The 25,797-nt window shown below is 38.5% G+C and overlaps 1 pseudogene; it reads right to left on the bottom strand.

The window, feature by feature from the left end:
- Nucleotides 1-2,080: 2,080 nt before the first annotated feature.
- On the bottom strand, nucleotides 2,081-3,597 carry LOC459809 (inosine-5'-monophosphate dehydrogenase 1-like; annotated as a pseudogene).
- Between the last annotated feature and the right edge of the window lie 22,200 nt (nucleotides 3,598-25,797).

A 25,797-nucleotide genomic window follows, 5' to 3' on the forward strand; every position in this document is an offset into this window, starting at 1 on the left:
TTTTTCTGAATTTGTTGAGGTGTTTTATGGTCTATGTTGGTGAATGTTCCATGTGCACTAGAGGAGAATATGCATTCTTCTACTAGTGGGCAAGAGTGTTCTACAAATGTCAATTAGGTCAAGTTGGTTGATAGTGTTGTTCATGCCTTCTGTGTCCTTACTGATTTTCTATCTACTTGCTCTCTCATGTCCATTACATTTACATACATTGGAACCTTTCTAGAAATGTTATAAAATTTGATTTCAAAAGTCATATATATTTTTATAAACTGAGAGGAGAAAAATATTAAATTATATTTATTCAGATACCCAGCCATTTCTTTTGCTTTATCCTCATTCTTAAGGTTACAAGTTTCCCTTTGTTATAATTTCCCTTAAGTCTTGTTTGGGTTTAAACTATTTTTCTGAACTTCTTGAATTTTTTCTGTAAATTTATATTTTTCACTGAACTTGGAGGAAGTTTTTCATCCACTATATCTTCAAATATTTTTCTTCACCAATCAGTTTTTCCCTTTACTTCATAGATGCCAATGACACCACTACTAGATTTTTTGAATCTTGTTATTATATTATCTACAGGCCCTAGAGGCTCTGGCCATTTTCATTTTCAATCTTTTCTCTCTGTTATTTAGACTAGATAATTTTTATTGATCAATTTTTAAGTTTACTGACTTTTTCCTCTGTCATCTCTATTCCTTATTGAACCTGTCTAGGAAATTTTAAAATTTCAAGTGTTGTGTTGTATTTTTTACTTTTTAAATGTCCAGTTTTTCCCTTTTTTTTTTTTTTCCAGTAGTTTCTATTGCTCTGTTAAGAACGTCTTTATTTCCATTAATTTCAAGAGCGTTCACCTTTGCCTCACGGAGCATGGTTATCATAGCTACAATAAAGTCTTTTTCCAACATCTGGATCATCTTAGATTTGACATTTGTTGATTGTTGTTTCAGTGGAAAACAGGTCCAATTTTTTTTTTATTATTTGTATGTTGAGCAATTTTGCATTGCATCTTCAAAGTTTTGAGTAATGTCTTGTGAGAGTCTGCATCTTGTTAAAATCTTCTGAAGATTTTTTTGTTTACTAATAAATCCAGTTGGGTTCAGACCATGAGTTCTATCTTGCCTTCCACTGGTGCTAGTTCGAATGTCAGTTCAGGGTTTAAAGTCTTTATTGTTATCTGAAACAGTCAGGGATTAGTATAAGACTTTGGAGCTGATTCACAGACAATTCTTAAAGCTTTTGCTATGCTGCTTTGGATGTGTTCCATTCAGGCAGAGTTTGGGGGTACACCAGGGAATTTTCTTCTTCACTTCTTATTTATTTATTTTTATTTTTATTATTTCTTTTGGAGGTGTTGAGACCTGCTTGATTTATTCCGATTATTTAATAAACAATTATACAATTGTGGTCCCAAACTGTGCAAAGTGAGCCTTCAACTGCAGCTGAGGAGAGGGCAGGAATGATATACCTGGGGACGGTGGTGAGTCAGGAATGACGGGAAGGTGGCCATGATCAGGGAAGCCTCCTTCCCAGGGCCAGGGACAGGGGAGTGGCCTGAGGAGCAGGACCCAAGGGTAGCCCAGGGCCGGGGAAGTGGGCAGAGACCTCCTGTTGGCCTAGGTCAAGAGCTCAGAAGTGCCACATGGCTGAGGGGTTAGTGGCCCGGGAAGTGCCAGAGGCAGGGCCAGGAGAGCACCATTTCCTCGGGGGCTGGGGGCAGGGAGGTGCCCTACAGGAGAAGCCAGGAGGGGCCTCTTGTCCCTGTGGTGGGGGCCGGGCTGGAGCAGGCTGCAGCAAGAAAGACCTGAGGCATGCACAGGGCCTGAGAGCCTGGCTGGCTGGGCTGGTGTGTGTGTGTTGGGGGGTTCCCAGGGCACTCTGGCCCAGGGAGCAGTCCTGACTCTGCAGGCGATGCCCAGCAAGAGGCTGCAGACCCCTCAGAACTTCCCCTCCTTTCTCCCTGGAAAGGAGCTGGGGAACCTATAGTGCAAGTCTGTGGACCACTCAGTTATGGAGGGAGGCTGTGCCTGAAAGTGGACACTGCGGTGCGCCCCTTCCACCACCTTGGCCTCCACTGCTGTCCTCAGTACAGCCGCTTCTCCTAAGAGTGCAGGCCATGGACGCTGCCCTTGATCTGGGCCGACATGGTCTGCTTCTCAAAATTCAGTTCTCCTGAGTACATCATGGACTGAAGGACAGACAGGCTGCGGCCCGATATCCTGGCAGCCGGGCTGGATGCCCGCTATGAGGTAGGACACGAACTTATGAATGGATCCTTTGTCCTGGATGGAGCCCAAGACACCCTGCGCGATCTTCACCTTATTCCCCTTGCTGACGTATCATTTCTGGCTGCTGCTGCTCTTCTCCATGGCATCCAGTGAGCCCATGCCCTGGTACTTCTTGAGCTGCACCCCATCTGAGAAGAAATACTCGCCGGGGTCCTACGTGGTGGTGGCCAGCAGGGAGCCCATCATCACTGTGGAGGCTCCAAGGGCCAGGGCCTTAACCACGTGCCCCACGGTCTAGATGCCGCCATCGGCTATGATGGACACACCAAAGCACAGGGCATACTCGGCCACCTTGTACAATGCAGTGCCCTGGGGACCACCGCAGGCCATCACTTCCTGGGTGATGCAGATGGAGCCGCAGCCCATACCTATGCGCAGCCCGTCCACCGCAGCGTCAATCAGGTTTTTGGCCTGGGCGGCTGTCATCCCAATCACCTGGAGGTGGGGGTACTTCTGTTTGATGTAATGCACCGTGGCAATCTGATACACCGAGTTCCCTTGGGACGAGTCCAAGACTACGACGTCTACCCCCGCCTGGGTGAGCAAGTCCAGGCGGTATTTGTCATCCTCAGGGGTGCCCACAGCTGCCCCGCGCAGTAGCTGCTTGTGGGAATCCTTGGAGGCCAGAGGGTAGTCTCTGTTCTTCTTCAGGTCGGTGCAGGTGATCATGGCCACCAGCTCATCGGATCATTGACGAAAGACAGCTTCCCTTTCTTGCTATGCTGCAGGATCTCATTTGCCTCTTTCAACATCAGGCCTGCTGGAGCCAACACTGAGGAGGGTGGTGTGGTCCTCCTCAGCAAGAAAGTTGATGTCTCTGGAGGTGACAATGCCCACCAGCTTGCTGCCTATGGTGCCCGTCTCAGTGATGGGGATGCCAGAGAAGCCATGCCGCATCTTGGCGTCCAACACATCACCCACAGTGTGCGAGGGGGTCAGCACCACCGGGTCCGTGATGAAGCCCTGTTCAAACTTCTTGACCTTCCGCACCTCCTTGGCCTGGAACTCTGGGGTGCAGTTGTGGTGAATGAAACCAATACCTCCCATCAGAGCCACTGCAATGGCTATGTCGGCCTGTCACAGTGTCCGTGGGGGAGGAAATCAGCGGAGTCTTCAGCGTGATCTTCCGGGTCAGGGCTGAGGTCAGGTCCGCCTCATCAGCTATGAAGTCTGTGAATCCTGGGAGAATCAGGAAGTCGTCGTAGGTGAGGCAGTCGGCGCTGGCAAAGAGCTGCTGCGCGGGGAGCCAGTTATCGGGCACATAGTCGGTGCCGCCCCTGATCAGGTAGTCCGTCATGCTGCCGCGAAACCCTGCGACATCCGCGCGCAGCCGCCTGCTGCTGCTGCCCCCGCGCTGCGGCCATGCTGCCGCTGCGAGCCGGGCGGGCCCGCTTCTCTCTCTCTCTCTTTTTTTCTTTTTAAATAATTTTCTCTCTCAGAGTCTGTCTCTCAGGGTCCTCTTTTCCCAGTCCCTCTGGCCAGGAGTCTTCTAAGTTTTCCACACAGTTGCACAGTTCTGTGTTACTGGATATACCCGGGGGATGAAGTAATGAAAGAAAAGACTGAAAATAAAAATGGGAATTCCTTCCACAGTTTTTACACACAGAGGCCCCTAGAGGCCCATTTTCCTGGTTCCTCTGTCCAGAAAGATGGATTTCTAGGGCTTACATTCATGCTGCTGCCTCTACATGCACTGAAGCTGGTCAATGAAGCTGGCCTTGGGGCAGAGGGAGAGAAAAACACATTGGGATTTCACCTTCAACCTCCACTTTCCACCTCTCAGGGTCCCAGTTTCTTAGTACTCTGACAGAAAACCAGGGTTTTCTCAAAGTTTTTGCTGTCTGTTCCCGTCACATTGTTCCCTGATTTGGCCCATCCTTAAGTCAAGACCAGATGATCTTGAAGGAAAATATCCTAGGAAACTCACTATTGGCATACTGGTCATTTTTTGAGTTTTGATGTCGCTCCTCAACCTTCTTGCTATTATTTTGTTTCGGAATCATCCTCAGGTAAGTGTTTTAGTATTTTGTCCTGAATTTTTAATTGTAATGAGTGAAAGAGAAAGATTCTAGCAGGCTTACTTCATCTTGGCTGACACCTGAAGTCCATCCATAGGATATATTTTTAAATTGTTCATGTACTTGGCCACAAAGAAAGTCTCTAAGAGTTGGTAACACACAAAACATGTTCTCTGAAAACATTGCAATAAAATTAGTAAAGAATGCCAAAATGTGCTTTTCCAAATATTTTATAACTTAAAGCAGAAATTATATTGCAATTTATAAACTATTTAGATCTGAAAAACAAGAGAAGCACAACTGATAGACTACAACAAAAAGTATACTCACAGGAAAAATGTTAACCTTAAATGTCTGTACTAGGACAAAACAATTGGAAAATTATTAGCTAAATATTGAACTGAGCAATGTTTAAGTGAAGAAGTTAGAAAAATAGTAAATCTTAAGAAGGTAGAAAGAAGTAATAATAACAGAAATAAAGGAATTTAGAAAACCAAGCCACAATAGGGAGATTCAGCATAGAATAAAGTATGTTTTTAGAAAAGATAAAAAACTTACACAAACCTCTAACAACATTAATCAAGAAAAACCAAAAATAGTCTACATTTTCATATTAAATTATTGAATAGTAAATTATGTATTTATAATATTTAATATAAAAATATAGATGTAATGGAATATTTCCTAGAGAATTAAACCTTATTAAAATCGATCCAGGAAGATATTTTAAAACTGAATACACTTACATCCATTAGGGAAATGCAATCAGTTGGGAAAAAAAAAAGGAGTCCTAGTTATTGACATGCTTTTATCAAACTATCAGGCAATACGTAACTATTAACTTTTAAATTTTTCTAGAGAACAGATAATGTGTTCCTGGTCAGACACTTACTAACTGTATTCCTAGGTAAATGCTTAACACTCTCACTGGCTGAATTAGGATAATGACCAGAGTACCTACCACATAGAACTGTGATGATTAAATGGCAAAAACAAAAGAGGTATGCTAAGAGCACTGACTGACATATAGTAAGTGCAAAATAAGTGTTAGCTATTCTTTTCTTCTTATTATTATGGTACCAAAACCAGAAAAGGTTAGTGCTTAAAAGAAATTCTTTAGACCAGTATTACTTAATATAGATGTAAAGATACTAAGTAACACATTAGCTAACTAGATTCAGCAAAATATTAAAAATGCATCATGGCCAAATAATGTGTATTCTAGGATTTCAAGGATGACTTAATATTAAAAATTTTGTTAATCTTAATATATTACTATGTTAACAGATTAAAAGAGAAAAAGTTTATGATTGATTCAGTAGATTCAGAAAACTCATGCAATAAATGCAGCACCCATTTGTAATGAAAACTTTTCACAAACTGGAAAAAGGAAGGTACTTGCCCACTTACCAAAGTGTATCTAAACCTGTAGCAAATACTATTAATGGTGAAACCTTACAAGATCTCCATTAAAGTAGGGAGCTATGCAAGAATTTTATAGGAGTTCGTAATTAATGCAATAAGACAAGGATAACGAGTAAGAAGAATGAGAATTGGCATGGGAGAAACTAAATTTCATTATTTGCATATGATGTAATTATGTATATATAAAATCTGAGATGGCTTATAAATGAATTATTGGCACTAATAAGAGGTCAGCATGTTCCTGGATATAGAATGAATATATAAAAATCATTGACATTCTTATTTATTCCCCATATGCTTAAACTGTTACAGAAACTAAGATCAAATTCATAAGAGGTACAAAAACTAAAAGGTACCTGAATATTTACTGAAGGATATGAGAGAATGCCAAAAAACTGGATATTAATTGATGGGAAAAGTTAATACTGTTAGGAAATAAATTCTCCTCCAATTAATTTACAAACCCTATATAGTATCAGTTAAACTAACTCTAAAATTTCTTTGGAATGTGAAAGGATCAGGAATATCTAAGCCTTTTTTTTAGTGAGAAAGGAGAAGACATTCTTTGCAGATATGAGGAGAAATTGTAAAAGTGTAAGTATTCAGCTGTCTTACTATTTGTACAGGCTAGACAAACCAACTAATGGAAAGGAACAAAGAACCCAGACAAAGACTTATGCATATGTAAGAACTCAGTTCAGGCATTATTAATTGGTTGTGAAATAACAAAGTTTTAAATAAATGGTTCCAGGTAAAATTAATTATCCTTATTAAAAATTTACAATTCATAACACATTAAAATAAATTCCAGATAGATTAAAGACCCCAATATGAGAAAAAATTTATAAAGATTTTGGAAGGAAATATAGGAGAATCCCATATTTTAAAGAGGATGATAATAAGCACAAAAGTTTAAAGAAAATTATTGATAACCTTGACCTTATTAAAATGTAGAGCTCTGTAATACAGGAGACATTGAAGAAAGTTAATAAAAAATAATAATTGAAGAAAAGCAATTTATGACATTTGTAACAACAAAATATTGGTATCTTACTATAGTAAAAAAGTCTTCTGAAAATGAATATAAGCATAAGACAAATTACCTAACTGAAAATGGGGTAAATCAAACAAACTGAAGATTCTATTTAAAAAAGAAGCTGGAAAGATAGACAGCTGAAAAGATCTTTAATCTGAATAGTTGAGGGAGCATGCTAATGGATTTGAAAATGGAATACCATTTCACAGTCACCACTGGCAGATCTCTGACAACTAAAACGTCAACAATACTTAGCTTTTGGAGGTGTGGAGAAACAATCTCTCATATGCTCTCAGTGGCTGTGTAAATGAGTCAACTACTTTGGAAAAACACTTAGATAATATCAAGGAAAGTGGACTGTGAGTATAGTAGATATCCCAGAAATTCCATTTCTAGGTGGATGCTCTACTCTCTTTTATGTGCATAAGAAAACATGTACAAGATTATTCCTTGTAGCACTGTTGTTAAAAGAAAAAAGTGGGATACCATCTAAATATTTATCAAAAAAGAAACAAGTAATTTATCATATATTTAGTAGACTACCATCTGGCAGTTAAATTAAATGAACTAGATCTACATGAATCATCTTTGGTACATTTTGAAACCATAAGGTTAAATTAAAAATTAATTGCCAGGCATGGTGGCTCACACCTGTAATCCCAGCACTTTAGGAGGCCAAGGCAGGTGGATCGCTTGAGCTTAGGAGTTCAAGACCAGCCTGGGCAACATGGCAAAACCCCATCTCTCCAAAAATTAGCTGGGCAGGGTGGCGCACCCCTGTAGTCCCAGCAACTTGAAAGGCTGAGGTGGGAGGATCACTTCAGTCTGAGAGGGGGAGGTTGCAGTGAGCTGAGATTGCTCTACTACATTTCTGCCTGCGTGACAGAGTAAGAGACTGTCTCAAATAAATAAATAAATAATAAATAAATAATTGGGCCGAGTGCAGTGGCTCACGCCTGTAATCCCAGCACTTTGGGAGGTCAAGGTGGGTGGATCAGGAGGTCAGGAGATCTAGACCAACCTGGCCAATATGGTGAAACCCCGTCTCTACTAAAAATACAAAAATTCGCCCTGAGTGGTGGCGTGTGCCTGTAGTCCCAGCTATACTCAGGAGGCTGAGGCAGAAGAATCGCTTGAACCCAGGAGGCGGAGGTTGCAGTGAGCTGAGTTCATGCCACTGCACTCCAGCCTGGGCGACAGAGGAAGACTCGGTCTCAAAATACATACATACATACATACATAATTGAGCTGCAAATATGTATTCATACAAAATTAAAAATAATGTAAAATGATCCCTATAATTTTGCTGGCAAAATTTTATGTGGTTAAGAGCAATAAAAATCAACATAGGAAGGATATATATTCTATCGAGATATTAGTCATGTCTGGAAACGGAGGGTGTCAGGTAGAAGGGGATGAGTAATTCAGGTAAAAGGACTAGAGAAGGAAGTGAGAGGGGTTTTCTCTGTATCTGTCATTTTTCATTTTTTTTCCCAAAAGTTTCTGAAACAGTTAAAAATTTAACATTTTTTAGATCCGAGTGTTAGGTACAAACTTATTTTTAAGTGTTTGAAAGATTTCATAATAAAGAAGAAAAAATGTAAAAATTAATTAACAAAAGAAGATACAACCACTTTGTTTTCTCTGCTGAGTGATGCACAGCTGTATTAGCTGTAGTGTTGAGCAGCAGAGCTTCACATTTCTGCTGACTTTACATGTGAACTTGAGCTGAGCCTCACAGAGGGAATGTGTAAGCTAGAGAAGTCAAAGTCAAGAGGGAGAGAGGATACTGCTATGACTAATTATTATTATTTTTTTAAGTAACCACAAGATTATCCACACAAACTCATGTAACTATGAGCCTTTTATAGAAATTGACATATTTTGCTATTATTTTTTATACTTCTTTTCTCCTCTGGAAAAGGGGGGAAAGTGCTGGCAAAGTAAATTTTGGTGAAACTGCTGTTCTTTGTTTCCTTGAAAGCCATATGCTAACATATAGTCATAGGGAATAGTGTTGCTTTCTCTTCCAGAATTAGTTTATCTGGTATAATTTAAGGTATATAACCCAGGGAACATATTGGTGCTGGATTTAAATCTTTGGATTTTTTCTAGTTTCTCTGTGTATGTTTGATTTTGAGAGTTTTAAAAATTTAGTGCTAAATTGCATTGACTAGTACTACAGAATAAAATTGTAGTTTTTGCCAGGTAATCTCTTCCTCCCACCCCTAATACCACACATGCATACACACACAGTTTTTTTCCCGTCAATTTTTGTTTCATTTTAAATAAAATTAAGGGATTATTTATAAAAATTAGGCACATATTAGCAATTCAGATCAATTTAAAAAGTTAAAATGGTTTTGTATGTCAACCTGAAGCAATGATTTTAAAAAGTAATATAATTTCATTATATGACAATATTAAATAATTCCTCTGGTTGTGAGAAGCAAAGTTAGGGTTAGCTGGTGCAGTGATTAATTTTATGTGTCAACTTGGTTAGGCTATAGTGTCCCATTATGTGGTCAAACACCAATCTAGACATTTTTGTGAAGGTGGTTTTTAGATGTGATTGATAGCTAATTAATAGACTTTGGGTACAGCAGATTACCCTCCAAAATGTGGGTGGGCCTCATCCCATTAGTTGAGGCCTTAAGAACAAAGACAGTGATTTTCCAAAGAAGGAATTCTTCTCTATAATATAGAAATCCTGCCTGGGTTTCCAGCCTGTGGTCCTGTAGAACTTGGACTCAGGACTGCAACAGCAACTCTCATTCGACTATACGTGCTGGCCTGGCCTATATAGTTTGTACTTGCCAGCCCTCACAATTGCATGTTACAATTCCTTAAAATCAATCAATTTCTCTGCCTCTTTCTCTGCCTCTCTATCTCTATCTATAGACATGAATATATCTATAAAGATATCTAGATAGCTATTTATCCTATCTTATCTATCTATCTATCTATCTATCTATCTATCTATCATCTTTCTATCACCTATCTCTATCTATCTATCTATCTATCTATCTATCTATCTATCTATCTATATCTAGATACATAGACACCTCTCTCAATCCCTTCCCCCTTCTTCATTTTATTAGTTCAGTTTTTTTTCTAGAGAACCCTAATATAGTTGGCTATTAGCCAGTTGAAATTAGTCATCATCAGTATTAGATTTTTCCAACTATTGTAACATATTCTAGGTATACAAACTTTTGCAAACACCTAGAACAGTTTTTCTTCCCACAGGACAAATGAGCTTATTTGGGAATATGCAGGGTGTTGCAATCTAGGATATGCAGCCTATGATGCATCATAGGTATACCCTTGGGGTAGGAACTTCTTTGTCTTCATGTAAAGATGACTATGTAAGCAGCCTTGAAAAAAGGTGCATAGGTCACTGAAGCTCATTATAGGAGTTGGTGTTTGTTCATGGGTAGAAACAACCTTGCCAGGTAAGTATTCTTGTGCAGATGGCTAATCTGGAACACTGGTCTTGAGGAATGCCATGTGATAAGTCCTGTTACAGTCATGTGTGCATAATAGCTCCTCCTTATGCTTCCTGCCTCCATTTTGTTAGGGTTTTGACATGAGTCACTCCATTTTGATACTGGCAACTTTCACAGGCTCAACTCTGAATACAACGAGGACAAGAGGGGATTTAGGGCCACGGAGCAGAGTAAAGGGGTCAGTGGATGAAAAAATTACTAAGAGGTGACATTAAAGTTAGGGAGATTCTTGTTGAATTGCCTTAACAGGATTCTTGGTAAAGGCAGGCTACGATGATAAGATAGCAAGGATAGGGAATAAGGAATTTAACCAGATTTAGACGGCGATCAGGGTGGGAGGATGACAGCAGAATTTCTTGCTAAGACTGGGCTGGGAAGGCTTAGTTGACAAGAGGCCTCAGAGAAGCCTGACTAAAGTTTGGTCAAGGAGAGTTTCTGTCACGTTTAATGGGTCTGAGATCTCAAATGCACATCTTAATGCAACCTGTAACCCAGGTAACCATATTTAAGTGGACACTTCTGATTTTGATAAGGGTTAAATACTTATGAGGTCTCTGTTAGGCCTGCCCCATATCTTTTACACCTGCTTCTTTCCTGTAAAGGCCAAGAGGGAGATTGGGCATCAACACAGCCCTAGGGCTGCCCTGGCTTTATTTCAAGAGTTTACAGCTATTCTGGAAGCTGAGGTAGGAGGAATGCTTGAGCCCAGGAGTTTGAGGCTTCAGTGAGTTATGATTATGCCACTGCACTCCAGCCAGAGTGAGAGATTGAGATCCTGTCTCACAGAAACAAAGAGTTTAAATTGCTGTAAGATTGGTGAACAGACCATCTCCATACGTGCTTGGGTCACATGCTCATTCAGCCCCACTCGGTGCTTCTGAACAAAGCTGCCCTTTCCACTCTTATCTCAGCCTCCTAGTATGAATGGCATCCCCTTCCCCTCTCTGCACACACCCTTTTCTGCACACTCCCCTCTCCGCACACTCCCCTCTCTGCACACACTCCTCTCTCTGTCCCATCCAGGCCCAGCGCCCCCCAATTAAGGGGCTATGCTCCCTGTGCATCCGGGCTTGCATCAGAACCATGTCTAGGACAGTTTTTTTAATGCCAAAAATAATTGAACTCCATTTACTGCACTGACTGGAAAACAGTTGCCCATATTTGGGATTCGAAGTACACAAGCAATTACTAAGGCCTAGACTGAATCCCTCTATGTGACCCTCTCCCTGTAGCTTTCCACCCTTCCATGACAAAGAGACAAGAGGAAGCCCTGTGTCCAGAAGGATGTCCTGGTGAAACAGCTGTAAGGAACAGGAACATGTAGTAGCATGTATAAGGCTGTTTTACAGAGTTGGAAGGGACAAGAAAACAGAAAAGTGAAGCGGAAAGTGAGTCCTTGGTATGCTGGCTATTAATCATCAACATAGTAAGAGAGAAACAATTTTCTAATTTCTGTAGGACCTGGACATAAAATAGTGTGGCTTCCACACATGGATAATTCAATCTGTGTGTACTGAAGTAGGAGTGAAAAAAAAGAAAGCTTTGAACCCACTGTAGGAAGAAGGAGGATGTTAACAACTCCACCCTTTCCTCTGCCTTGTGCTTAAATCTTTCTTTGTGTTCTATTGTGTGATCTGGACACTTGGGAGATAATTTTTTCTGGAAAGAGCAACTGGGCAACTAGAATGTTTGCAGAGGGGAGTTGAATAATTAAAAATTTTAAATGGCAGACACATGATTTACTTGGGTTTCCTACACACCCAGTTCTGCCAATAAATAGATGAGATCAGTTTTTTCATCTGTGAAATAAAGGAGTTGGATGTCTTCACTAGATGATCTCTACAGTCTCTTACAGTTTAAAAATTTTATGAAAAAGTACAATGCAGAGAAAAAACAGTTAAGGTCTCTTACTCTCCTCTCAACCACAGGACAACCAGGTTTACAATTTGGTTTATTATTTCCGTATGAAGAGTGGTTGTTACACAAAGAAAGAAAAGAAAGAGAATTTATTTTATAAACTAAATATACAAAGCACTACTGAAAATAGACTGTGGATACAGCCAGAAGTTTAATAACAGTACTTACCTGTAGTTTTAGCTTTTCAGAAATAAAGCGAAGTTCATATTAGTTAAAAGAGATCCTGGCAAAATATTTAATCTTAATAGGGGGAATATAAAAAGTTATTTTAAGTTGTATTTTCTGCCTGTACTATTTTTGAAAACTATTTTTTATGAGCCTTATTTTTTCATCTTTAAAATCGGAATAACAATTTCCTAATTAGGTGCTTATAAACATTAAATGAAGTATTATATGTGAAACTCCCTAATATATCCAATGCTGACTCTTAGCTTGCAAACATTCTCTTCCTTTCTTCTTTGGTATTGCTCATCTTGATGATCTATTCATCAGTATTTCTCTGTTGCCAAGCTGGAAAGCTAGAGTGACCATAAATCAATGCTTTTCAAACTGTGGTGATATAATCAATTTACGCAGACAGTATTTTAAAATAGAAACAATGGAATATAAAAAATTAGAGACCATTGCAAATACAACGGTACAAATTGCAATAATACTAAGCAAAGATATGTATTATTTTGTAAAACTTTGTTGATTAAAGAGTATGTTTGTGTATGGGGAGGCTCAGGAGAGGGAAGGTCTTTTGATATAGAATGCATTTCTTTTTACAGTAAAAATGTCTGAGAAACACTATCCTAAGATATGCTGTGTCTCTCCTATGTGCAATTGTTCTCCAGCTTATCAATTTTATCTTCTGAAGAAACTTCGGATCTTTACCCCTTTCTATTTTCTGCCATTGCCTTAGTGTAAGCCTTAATAATTTTAGTTTCCTTGTCGTCAAAATTTTTCACACTCCAAACTGCTACTCGAGATCTTCCTAATAAAATTTATATCTAAACAGGTGAACCCTACAGACAGACGCTATTTTTAGAGTGAAGGGTCAGTGTTTAATAACCATTACACGTATTGGGGGTGTTTCAAATATACGGTTGTAAAATAAACTAATACCTCAGACACTTCCTGAGTTCCCCTCATGCCTTTCTCAGTTTCAAATTTTGTTCCAGCCTCAGCCTGTGGAACAGTTAGATCCTTGCAGAATTCTGTAACTCTCTGCAGTGACAATTACTCATCTCTAGTATGCATCCTTTGCTGACTGTCTAGCTGACTTAGTGCAGGGCAGTAGAGCAGAATCATCTTTTAAAACTGTAAGTCAGACCACTTCGCTCCTCAGTCTAAGCCCTTCGGTGGCTTCACTTGCTGGCTCCACTCCAAATCTACCTCCTCACACTGGCCTACAGGTCCCCATATGATTGATTCCTCATGTCCTTATCTCTTATTTATCAGCTCACCCTTCTCTTTCCCTTGATCACCATTCCTCTGTTGGAGATAATGCCTCTGTATTTTTATTATTATTGTTCTGGATTGAGACTTGAAAATGAACCCATGTCTGACTCAGGATGAGAATATTTGGGAAGGGAGAAGCTGAGTCTTGCTTACTTCTGTGATTTTTCACAGTCAATGGATGGGGTCAGGCCCACTTAGTGGGTTAGGATTCAGTCAACTGATTGAGTATGTGTTCAGCTGTCTGGGAGTGGGACAGGTGGTGTAAAGGTATCCTCATGAGCATCCTCCCAAACCCATCTGATAACAAACTGATTCCTGCAAACCACATACCTTATCAGATAGGACTCTGTTGTCAATAAAGTTAATGTAGAATAGTGGCTGAAGCCTGAAGAATAGAATAACAGCTAAGGGAAAAGTAAAGATTCAGAACTCAACAAGCAGTGAAATGTTTATTTACAACCCTGGGTTGGGGGTACATAATCTCATCAACTCAGATAATTAAATGTTATGAAAAAAGATCATAATAACAATAACTGATCTGAGGTAACAAATATACTCCTGACTATGGTTAGAATGTTTGTGTCCCCTCCAAAAGTCATGTTGAAGCTTAATCCCCAATGCAGCAGTATTAAGAGGTGTGGCCTTTAGGAGATGATTAGGTCATAAGGGCTCCACCCTCATGAATGGATTAATGTTTTTTAAAAGGGCTGAAGGGAACTAACTCAATCCCTTTTCTGCCCTTTCATCCCTTCTGCCATGTGAGGAAGCAGTGTTCATGGCTCCATCTTGGAAGGAGAGACTGAGCCCTCACTAGACACCAAACCTGCTCATGCCTTGTTACTAAATTTCCCAGCCTTCAGAACTGCGAAAAATAAATTTCCATTATTTATAACATACCTATTCTTAGGTATTTTCTTATAGCAGATCAAATTAAAACATTCTTTTTGGTCAGGTAAGCATAAACACTTAAATTTAGGGGAAAAAAGTAAATATTTGATGAAGTAGAATAATCTCATAAAATCAATATTTTGGGTTTTTTTTTTTTTTTTGGACAAAGTCTCTGTCACCAGGCTAGAGTGCTGTGGCATGATCCCGGCTCCCTGCAAACTCCGACTCCCTGGTTCAGGCGATTCTCCTGCCTCAGCCTCCTGAGTAGCTGGAATTACAGCTGGAATCACCATGCCCAGCTAATTTTTGTATTTTTAGTAGAGATGGGGTTTCACCATGTTGGCCAGGATGGTCTCAATCTCCTGACCTTGTGATTTGCCTGCCTTGGCCTTCCAAAGTGCTGGGATTACAGGTGTGAGCCACTGTACCCGGCCCAATATTTTGGTTTTTAAACATTTAAAATAATCATGATAATGAGAATCTATACTGATTAAGATATATGAACTATTTGACAGAGTGTAAAAGATCAGAAACACAGACATATTGGCTCTGTCAAAATTTTAATTTGAAATGTGTAGGAGAATTTTATTTGTATATTTAAGAAAAACTGATTTACATTTATATTTGGTTCATTCAATTTACGAAAGTTGCTTAAATACCTAGCAGTAATTTGCTAGTTAGGCATTTGTATTAGTTTTCTAAGTTGCTGTAATAAAGGACCACAGACGGAAGGCTTAAACAACAGAAATGGATTGTTTCACAGTTCTGGAGTCTAGAAGTCTGCAGTCAAGTTGTTGGCCAGGTTGGTTCCTTCTGAGGGCTCTCATGGAGACTCTGTCCCATGCGTTTCTCCAGGCTTCTGGTGGTTTTCTGGCAATCTTTAGTCTTGTCCCTTGACTTGAAGAAGCATCACCTTGATCTCTGCCTCCTTCTTCACATGTTATTATTTCTGTATGTGTTCCTGTGTCCAAATTTTCCCGTTTTATAAAGACACATCAGTCAAATTGGATTAGAAACCCACCCACTCCTATATAATCTTACTTTAACTAAGTGTGTCTGCAGTGACCCTACGTCCAAATAATTTTGCATTCTGAGGTGCTGGGAATTTCTTCAACATATGAATTTCTGAAAGACACAGTTAAACCCATAATAGTGTTTGTTTGACTTATCAGAAGTTTGAATTGTTTTAAAAAATCAGCTATTTTTTTAAATGATTGAGTAAATTTTGCCATTTTTATTTTAAATAGACTTAAGATTTAAAAAATTTGCATTGACATGAAAAATTTAGATTAAAGATTTTTAATTTTAATTAATGAGGTAAAACACAGGCAGTTTTGTGTTTTTTTGGTTTTTGTTTTTGTGTTTGGACAAAAGATATATTATGCAAACACTAACTTAAAAAACTTCCAGTGGTGGACACATGACTGAGGTCTGACTGTTCAGCAGAATCCACTTCCCTAGCTGCAATGATTCGTTCAGTGAGGCACATGTGACCGAAGTCAGTCCAACCAGAGCTAATCTCAGGACGTCCTTGTGCAACTGAAAATAGGGGTTCCCTGTTCCCCTGGGGTTGCTGTCATTAAGAATAGTGTAAACCTGGAGCTGTCAGGGGTCACTATTCAGAATCTGAAAATGAGGCTAATACAAAGGAAAGTGGACTCAAGAAATGAAGAGACTCATGGCCCAAGTGATGTAAGTTGAGCTCCCAGACACTGCTAACACAGGCAATTTTAAATTTTGCTTTCCACACTTACATCTTCCTAGGTATTAAACACTCAACCAACACTGTTTACCAGTCCAAGGTCAGCTCAACATAATACTGTATGCCACGACCTTGGTCACCAATAATTCTTTATGTGCATTCAACTTGTACCTAAAAAATAAAAAACATACTGAGACTTCTAGTTCATTCCATAAAAATCTGAATCAATGTGGGTTTATTTTTATTTCGTGACTAGAACTAATTGAAATAGAAAACTAAGCTAGCTTGAAGTGGCTTATTTTCACATTGGAGACTGGAATATAGAAATTAGACTTTTGCCATTATTATGACATTAAAGCAATCTGGAGTAAATTGCCTTCAAATATACAGAGTTGATAAAGTCAATTTTGGCACAGTTTGTATTATAGGACTGATATAATCATTCTGATTTCCCTGTTTACCAAATACACAAAGATTAATGTTTTTCAAAAACATTATACAATGTTATACAATTTCAAAAAGGTATACAATTTTTCTTTAATAGTTTTTATATATTAAGTATAAAAATTTATTACACCATTTTATTAGTAGATGTTCTAAAGTAAAGAGACGAATCTGATTAAAAACCATATGCCTAGGTTGATGTTATCCCATTAGTACTTTTAAATGTATTTTGTGTCTGTTAAATAGAAAATAGAATACTCATATGGTTTTGCTCTGTGTCCCCACCCAAATATCATCTTGTAGCTCCCGTAATTCCCACATGTGAATTGTGGGAGGGACCTGGTGGGAGATAATTGAATCATGGATCTTTCCTGTGCTGTTTTTGTGATAAGTCACATGAGATCTGATGGTTTTAAAAGTGGGAGTTTCCCTGCACAAGCTCTCTGCCTTGTCTGCTGCCATGTGAGACTTGCCTTTCACCTTCTGCCATGATTGTGAGGTCTCCACAACCACATGGAACTGTAAGTCCATTAAACCTCTCTCTTTTGTAAATTGCCCAGTCTCGGATATGTCTTTATCAACAGTGTAAAAATGGACTAATACAAATACTAAAACTTGGTTCCTAGTCTCTTCACTTATTACCTTCTTTAACCATTAAAAAAAATGTAACTTCAGTACTGAATTAGTGCAATATTTTCACACTAAAAAACCCCCACAAACCCTTCATCTTTAATGTTATTTGCAAGAGCAAAAGAAAATTAAGTACCACAACTAAACAAGTCAAATAAATTTTAATATTAAATATACCTTTTCAAACCTTTTGAAGTGTATTATTGGATATACTTTTTCAAATGTTAGTATTAAATATAGCATTTTAAAACCTGACATACTCCTCCCTGGTATATATGTGTGTGTAAAAGGAGGTAACACTGCCATTGTGTCTCTTTCTCTGTCTCCTCAGGCTGAAAATCAATGAATTTGTTTAAATTGTTGACTAGATTATTATGGCAGCAGAGGTTTATTTTTATTTTTAAAAAATTTATGTGATTGGAATGTGAAGACGTCTATCTCCTTATTTGGAAAGATAAGAATAGGGTCCAGGGGGAACATGTGTTAGTTTGAGTTGTTGATCTGAGGAACTATAAAGGTTTGTGTTCGTCAGAATCAATGTTACGGTAGTTATGGAAACAGGGAGATCACTGTGAGCTAAGGCCTTAGGGAGCTCTGTAAACCAGAAGGAAGAACACAGAAGCTGAGGGCTAACGTGTTCTGAATTTGATGCATGTAATTCTAAGAATTTTTTTAGAGTGCACTACAATAATCATTACTACATGTAAACATATAGCACAACTTCCATGGGAAGAGAGTTTTGCCAGATTTTGTAAAATCTATTGTTTTTTGAACTACATTTTTTTTTTACCTTCTATTACATTCAACGTTTTGCTCAGTAAAATTTGCTGTACAAGTGTCCCTGAAATGCAGTTCTTATTTGCTCAGCAAACTAGATTCTTGCAATCTATCCTGGAGAAGTCATTCAAGAAAGTTGGCCAGTTCCATACTTTTCAAGGTTTACTTTAAATCTCTATTGCGTGGCAAAGCAAGACAGAACCCCCTACACCCCCCGAAAACCCTACATCATTAAGAATAAAATTCAGTCTTTCTAGGTCCTTCCTGATCTCAATTAATTTCTTAAGAATTGATTTAGTTCCCATTTTAGGGCTCTTCTCCCTAGAATTTTGTAGCCCAAGGCCCCATTGTAAGATGTTTGAAACTTATAAATAAAAATATTGTTCAATTCAGGGTTAGGATGAATGATTCTGGGTCAGCTAGGTAACTATCTTTAAGTATGTCTTCAGTGAAATCTAAAGATGGTAATGAAAATATTGATCTATTATCTTTATAATAATTTGAAATTTTTAGGACTGAAGGTTTAAAAAATTCTAAAAATTTAAACATAAAAAATAAAAGCATGAGTAGACCATAAATGAAAATTTCATTATCATAAAACTTGCTACTGTCTGAGGCAGAATTCTTTTGAGTCTCTTTATCACAGCAATTTTGTTGGGTATAATTATCTCGATTTAACATAGGAGAGGCCTGAAACCCAGAAAAGTGATAGAATCTGACAAAAACATATAGTTGCTTGAAGGGGAGACTCAGAATTTGAATTTATTTCTCATTTCAAAGTCCCATTGTTTCCAATACAACATGCTGTTCCCCAGAGACAATATTTAAAATGAGAAAATATCATTCCTTATCCCCTTGATATACTGAGTGACCATTTGTTTAAAAAGAGAACGTATCCAAAGCAAACATAATGAAGATTTCTTTCCTTTTCTGTTTTTTCAGCTGATGTAAAGTTTTGATGTTAAAACTAAAAATGAAGTTTTCATTAAATAGAAAACTTCTCAGCAGAGAATTAAGTGTTTTTCAAGGAAATCTAATTTATTTATTTTTCAGTAATAGGGTACACTAACTAAAAATGTGGTCTTCATTTTTTCCTGTTTTTTTTTTTTTTTTTTTTTTGTGCCAAACATTGATGGGGTGAAGTTAAAGGAAGAAAATAAAAGAAACCAAACCAAATCAAACCAAACCATAAACAATTGTTTTTTATACACTGCAAGCAATGGAGGGCGTACAAACTTAAATTTACCTTTCAGGTAAATCTTAACTTTGGATAACTTTCCTGAGCCCATTCAGTTAAAGAAATGTACAGGAATTACACAACCATTGCTTGTGGAAAAAGCTTGAAGTAACTCAGATACATATATATTTTACTTTAAAAGCTAAGAGTTCTGATGACTCTTGCTGAGTGCATATTTCAGGCAGTTTCTTTAGGAAAATATATATTTTTGTATGTTTTTAATTATTTTTTATGTGTGCGGAGATGAGGGTGTTATTTTTCAGTCTGAGGGATAGGTTAGAATTAGTCTGAGTTAGAATAGCTGAAGTTCTTTATAGAATTTTTGTAACAATTATTATCCAATATGCAAAAACAGGTTTATTGCCCCACTACTCTGCTTATATAAATTTCTTAGACAAAATATTTACATTGCATAGCTAAACCCATTTTGTGGCTAATATATCGAAGATGGACAGCCACTCTACTGGTCAACACATTAGGTAAGACATAAACAGAAAAGTGAGTATGAGGTCAACTCTAGACCATGGAATTTCTCAGAACAGCTGGTGATAAGCTGTACCTCCATTTGTAGCTGAGATTTTATGCCACAGTCTTCCCAAGCAGTTTTCATATTCTAGGTGGGTCTTTTAGTACCTAGTAAGTAACTGTTAGAGGTATCCTTGCTCTAGGGGTAGGACAAATGGCTTGTGTCAGGGATAAATCCTTAGATTTGGACTCAGATACTGCTGGCTAGCTGCATATCTTTTAATAAAGCACTGCATTTCTAAATATGTCCAGACTTAAGTGTACTCTTGTCACTTCAAATACTTATTAACTGAGGCAACCTGTGGCTCACAAGTGAATAGGAGCTGAGACAGAAATCTCTGTGAAGGTCAAACCCTCATGACATCATGCTTTAAGAGAAACTATAAAAATGAATTTGGACTGGATTTGGCATTTCTTAATGTGTACAGGACTACTGATAACCTTGTTCATAGTATTATTTAAAACAAAATTATCTAGAATAAACCGATAGATGATTATGTTCAGATGTAAATTTTCTCTGAGTAAGACGGCAAAGGCACACCCAACTTGGTTTTTCCAAAGGCAGAATTGTGACATTTTTAAACATCCTGTGAAGTGGCTCGCTTTGAATTGGGAAAATAATGAGAAGGGAGAATTTAAACTACAGGTTTTTTTTTCCTCTAAGAGTGTACCTGGAACTTGTATTATGGGCACATTTATGCTATGTTTAATCTCCTGATCATGGGCTTGAACTTGGTATATGAAAGTAGAGACTGTATTTGTTTTATTCACTATTTATTCATTATACTGACCTCCATATTATCTGACATGTATGTGCTTCCTCCCCCAAGAAAACCTTTTATTGAGGTATAATTTACATATCAATAAAATATACAGATTTTTAAGAGTATAGTTTAATGGGTTTTGTCAAATTTATACATCTGTGTAACCACCACCCCAGTCAAGATACAGAACACTTCCATCACTCAAGAAACTATCTCCGTGCCTCTTTCCAGTCAACATCTTCCCTTGCCCACCAAGCAACTACAGTTCTAATTTCTTTTACTTTGGCTTAGTTTTGCTATAATAATAATGATATATTGTATACTCCTGTGGTAATGTTCTTTTATTCAGCATAATGTTTTTGAGATTCATCTACCTTATTGTTACATCCTTAGGTGCTCTTTTTTATCATTGAGTAGCACTAGAGTATATGAATCCACAATGTTTTTATCCATTTACTTGCAGGAGCCTTTAGGATGTTTCCAATTTGAGGTCATAAATAATATCGTTTCTATAAACATTCTTGTACAAGTATTATTGCAAAAGTATGTTTTTATTCCTCTTCGATAAATATGTAGGAGCAAAATTGCTACATAATTTGGGTAGGTATATGTTTAACTTTATAACAAATTTCTAAATATTTTCTGAAAATGATTGATTATTTTATAATATCACTCAACCAAATATGAGGGTTCCAGTTTCCCCACATTTTCACCAAAAATTGTATTTTAAGTTTTTAAAATTTGAGGGCTCGGTGAGGTGTCATGTCGGTAATCCCAGCATTTGGAGAGGCCAAGGAAGGAGGATTGCTTGAGCCCAAGAGTTTGATACCAGTCTGGGAAGCATAACAAGACCATATCTCCATTTTTTAAAATTAGTTAGGCATGGCAGCATGTGCACATAACCTAGCTACTTGGGAGACTGAGGCAGGAGGATAGTTGAGCCTAGGAGTTCAAGGCTGCTGTGAGCTATGATTGTGTCACTGCACTCCAGCCTGAGCAACAGATTGAGATCCTGTCTCAAAAAAAAAAAAAAAATTAGTCATCTTTGAAGATGTGAACTATCTCATTGTCGTTTTGATTTACATTTCCCTAATGAATAATGATATTTTTCCCTATGTGACAAAATATCGAGCAATGAAAAATGATATTGGGCAGATTTCATATGTCTATTGATCATTCATATATCTTTCTTTGTGAAATGTCTGTTAAAGGTTTACCCACTTACAAAATTAGGTTGTTTGACTTTTTAATTATTGAATTATAGAAGCTTCTAAAATATATTTTAGGCAAGTTCCTTTGTCATATATCTATATTGCATGTTTTCTCCCAGTTTGTGATAGGTCTTTTTATTTTCTTAATGGTATTTTCTATTGAATAGAAATATCTAATTTTGATAAAGTGTAATTTATAATTTTTCTTCAACAGTTATGATTTTTCATAAGGCTTTGCCTGCCCATATTTGCAAATATATTCTATATTTAAAATTTTTTATAGTTTTAGCCACTTAGTTTAGGTGTATGACCCATGTCAAATTAATTTTTGTGTATGGTGTGAGTAGGGGTCAAATCTATCATAAGTAGACAGAAAGGTAGAAAAGGAATGCCTTTACAGAAAAGACATAAATGCAACCCATAAGCTCTAAGAACAATCATATGTGGTAACAATTTAAGTTCTTTAGGTTGTTTTGAATTCCTTTATAGTAGAGTGTTCAATAAAATCTTATTCATGTTACAAAACAAGAGACAGTGGCTCTTGTAATGTCTTAAGAAAGAACTGAAATAAATCAGCCTGAGTGACTCCAGTTCTTAAGTACAAAGGGGAAAAAAAATTCAAGGATTCTTAAAAACGTTTGGGGAGAGGCTTTGAGATGGCTTGCCTCCTCCACAAAGAATATCCAAAACAGTGAGTTTATAATAACACTTTGAATAGAGCATTGAAGAGAGAACACTAAAATTCAGCAGAGAAGTGAAGGGAAACAGCTAAGACACAGAAGAAGAGGGAAGTGAGGCAGCTGGCCCAGCTGGGATTGGCAATGTATTAGTCCATTTACACACTGCTATGAAGAACTTCCTGAGACTGGATAATTTATAAAGGAAAAAGGTTTAATTGACTCACAGTTCTGCATGGCTGAGGAGGAACTTGAAATCATGGTGGAAGTGGCCGCAGGCACCGTCTGCACAAGGTGTCAGGAGAAAGACAGCGTGTGAAGGAGGAACTGTCAAACACTTAACAAAACCATCAGATCTCATGAGAATGCACTGACTGTCATGAGAACAGCGAGAGGAAACTGCTCCCATCATTCAATCACTTTCCTCCCTTGACATGTGGGGATTATAATTCGAGATGAGATTTGGGTGGGGACACGGAGCCAAACTGTATCAGGCGAGGATATGATAGAGGTTCTCCAATGCAGGGAAAGTCAGTGAGAGATCCCCCAGTGGTCCTAGTGCTTGAGCATGCTGCCTGGGTGACTGGAGATTACACTGTCCCATCTGTTGCTCTAGGCACACACGTGGACCATCAGAATGCCTGACAAAAGACCCAGTCCTACTTCTGCCAGTTCCCAAGAGTGCCATCCAGGAACCTGGAGATTGCCTTGTCCCATCTGTCACCTCAGGAGCATACATACACCATTAGGATGTCTGACAAAAGACTCACCCCTCCCTCTGTACTCCTCACTATCTGCTGCTGGTGCCCAGCATGCTGTCTGGGGGCCTGGAGATCACCTCACACCACCCACCATAGCCTGTGCCTGTGTGTACCACTGGGGGGCCTGAAGACAGGCCCACTCTGCCTGGTACCACTTTCCCAATGACTGTGCACGGTGCCCTGGGGGCCAGGAAATCACTCTGCCCCATTGATATCTCTGGGTGTGCACATACACCATAAGAATATCTAACAGTAGGCCCAGAATGCTTGCCACTGGCACCCAAGCATGCTCACTGGAGGCCTGGAGATCACCTACCACCGCATTCCTATGCCCATATACATTATCAAGGGGCCTAAAGAGAGAAGTGTACCACCTGGCCCTTCACCCAGTGTCCAAGTGTATCATCTTAGGGTCTTGAAATCACCATACTCCACCCGTTACCATCAGCATCTGTTCACTCCTCCCAGGAATCTGGGGACTGGCTTGCCCAGCCTGTTGCTGCCACTACTAGTACCAGCACATGCCACTTGGGAACGTGAGAGTTGGGCTGCCACTGCTACTGCCATTGCCAATGCCGTACATGCTGCCCAGGGGCCTGAGGATCCACCAAACTTCCTACCCTACTGTTGCTACTGCTGACACCTGAACAAGCCATGTGAAAGCCCAAGAGTTGGCCCACCCGGACCCACTAAACTGTTATCTGTATATGCTGTCCAGGGGCCTAAGGACAGGAATGCCAGGCCTACTACTGTCACCACCGGAGCCTCAGAACTAACCCACCTGGCATTACTGTACCCTTCAAGGCCTCATCACAGCCTCCTGTGACATCTCAGATTAAGCCACTGAAGAAATCACAGACTCCACTGATGCTGGTTACAGCAGTAGAAATCATACAGAGAGTACACTACTGCATGCACCTAGGATCAAGGCTAATGTGTCCTACCCAACCAACACTAGAGATACAGCTACAGAAAAAAGTATTTCCCTATGAAAACCTATTTAAAAAATATAAAGAGGTAACCATTACAATAGATGTACAGATGTTAATGTACAAACACAAGAAACATGAGAAAGCAAGAAAACATGACACTTAAAGAGGAACAAAGTAATTATCTAGCAACAGAGTTCAGTGAAAAACAAATTTTTGAGATGCCTAAAAGAGAATTCACGGCTGGGCATGGTGACTCACGCCTGTAATCCCAGCACTTTGAGAGGCCAAAGCAGGCAGATCATGAGATCAGGAGTTTGAGACCAGCCTGGCCAACATGGTGAAATCCCATTTCTACTAAAAATACAAAAATTAGCCGGGCGTGGTGACACAGGCCTGTCCCAGGTACTTGGGAGACTGAGTCAGGAGAGTTGCTTGAACCTGGGAAGTGAAGGTTGCAGTGAGCAAAGATCATGCCACTTACCTCCAGCCTGGGTGATGGAGCAAGACTTCGTCTCAAAAAAAAAAAAAAAAAAAAGGAATTCAAAATAATAGTATTAAAAAAGCTCAGTGAGATATAAGATAACACAAATAAACTATACAAAAAACTCAGAAAATAATTTAGGATATGAAAGAGAAATTCATTGAAGAAATAGATCTCATAAAAAAGAACCAAACATTGGGAAGCCGAGCCAGGCAGATAACGAGGTCAAGAGATCGAGACCATCCTGGCCAATATGGTGAAACCCCATCTCTACTAAAAATATAAAAATTAGCTGGGTGTGGTGGTGCATGCCTGTAGTTCCAGCTCCTCAGGAGCCTGAGGCAGGAGAATCACTTGAACCTGGGAGGTGGAGGTTGCAGTGATCCGCGATCACGCCACTGCACTTCAGCCTGGGCAACAGAATGAGACTCCATCTCAAAAAAAAAAAAAAAAAAGAAAAGAAAAGAAAAGAACCAAACAGAAATTATAGAACTGAAGAATTCAATAAATGAAAAAAAAGTGCAATTAAGAGCTTCAATAATAGACTGGATCAAGAAGAAAAAACAATTTCAAAACTTGAACACATGTCTTTTGAAGTAACTCAGTCAGACAAAAATAAGAAAGAAAAGAATAAAAAAGAATAAAGTCAGGCTATGTGACATATGGGACATGAGAAAGTGAGCAAATATTCAAATTTTTCGTGTTCCATAAAATGTAGAGAAGGAAAATGTCATAGAAAACCTATTTAATGGAATAATAGCTGAAAACTTCCCCAGTCTCACAAGAGACAGCTATTCAAACACAGGAAGTTCAAAGATTCCTAAACAGATATGACCCAAAAGATCTTATTCAAAGCACGCTGTAGTCAAATTCAAAAGTCAATGACAAAGAGAATGCTAAAAACAGCAAGAGAAAAGTGTCAAGTCAAACATAAGAGAAACTCCATCACTCTAACAGCAAATTTTTCAGCAGAAACATTACAGGACAGGAGAAAATGGGATGATACATTCAAAGTGCTGAAAGAAAAAAACCCAGCCAGTCAATAATACTATACTAGCTAACCCTCAAAAATGAAATAATATTTTTAAAACAAAACAAAACAAAAAAAACTGAGGGAATTCATCACCACTAGTCC

Source organism: Pan troglodytes, chromosome 13 (assembly GCF_028858775.2).
Source record: "Pan troglodytes isolate AG18354 chromosome 13, NHGRI_mPanTro3-v2.0_pri, whole genome shotgun sequence".
Taxonomy (NCBI): domain Eukaryota; kingdom Metazoa; phylum Chordata; class Mammalia; order Primates; family Hominidae; genus Pan; species Pan troglodytes.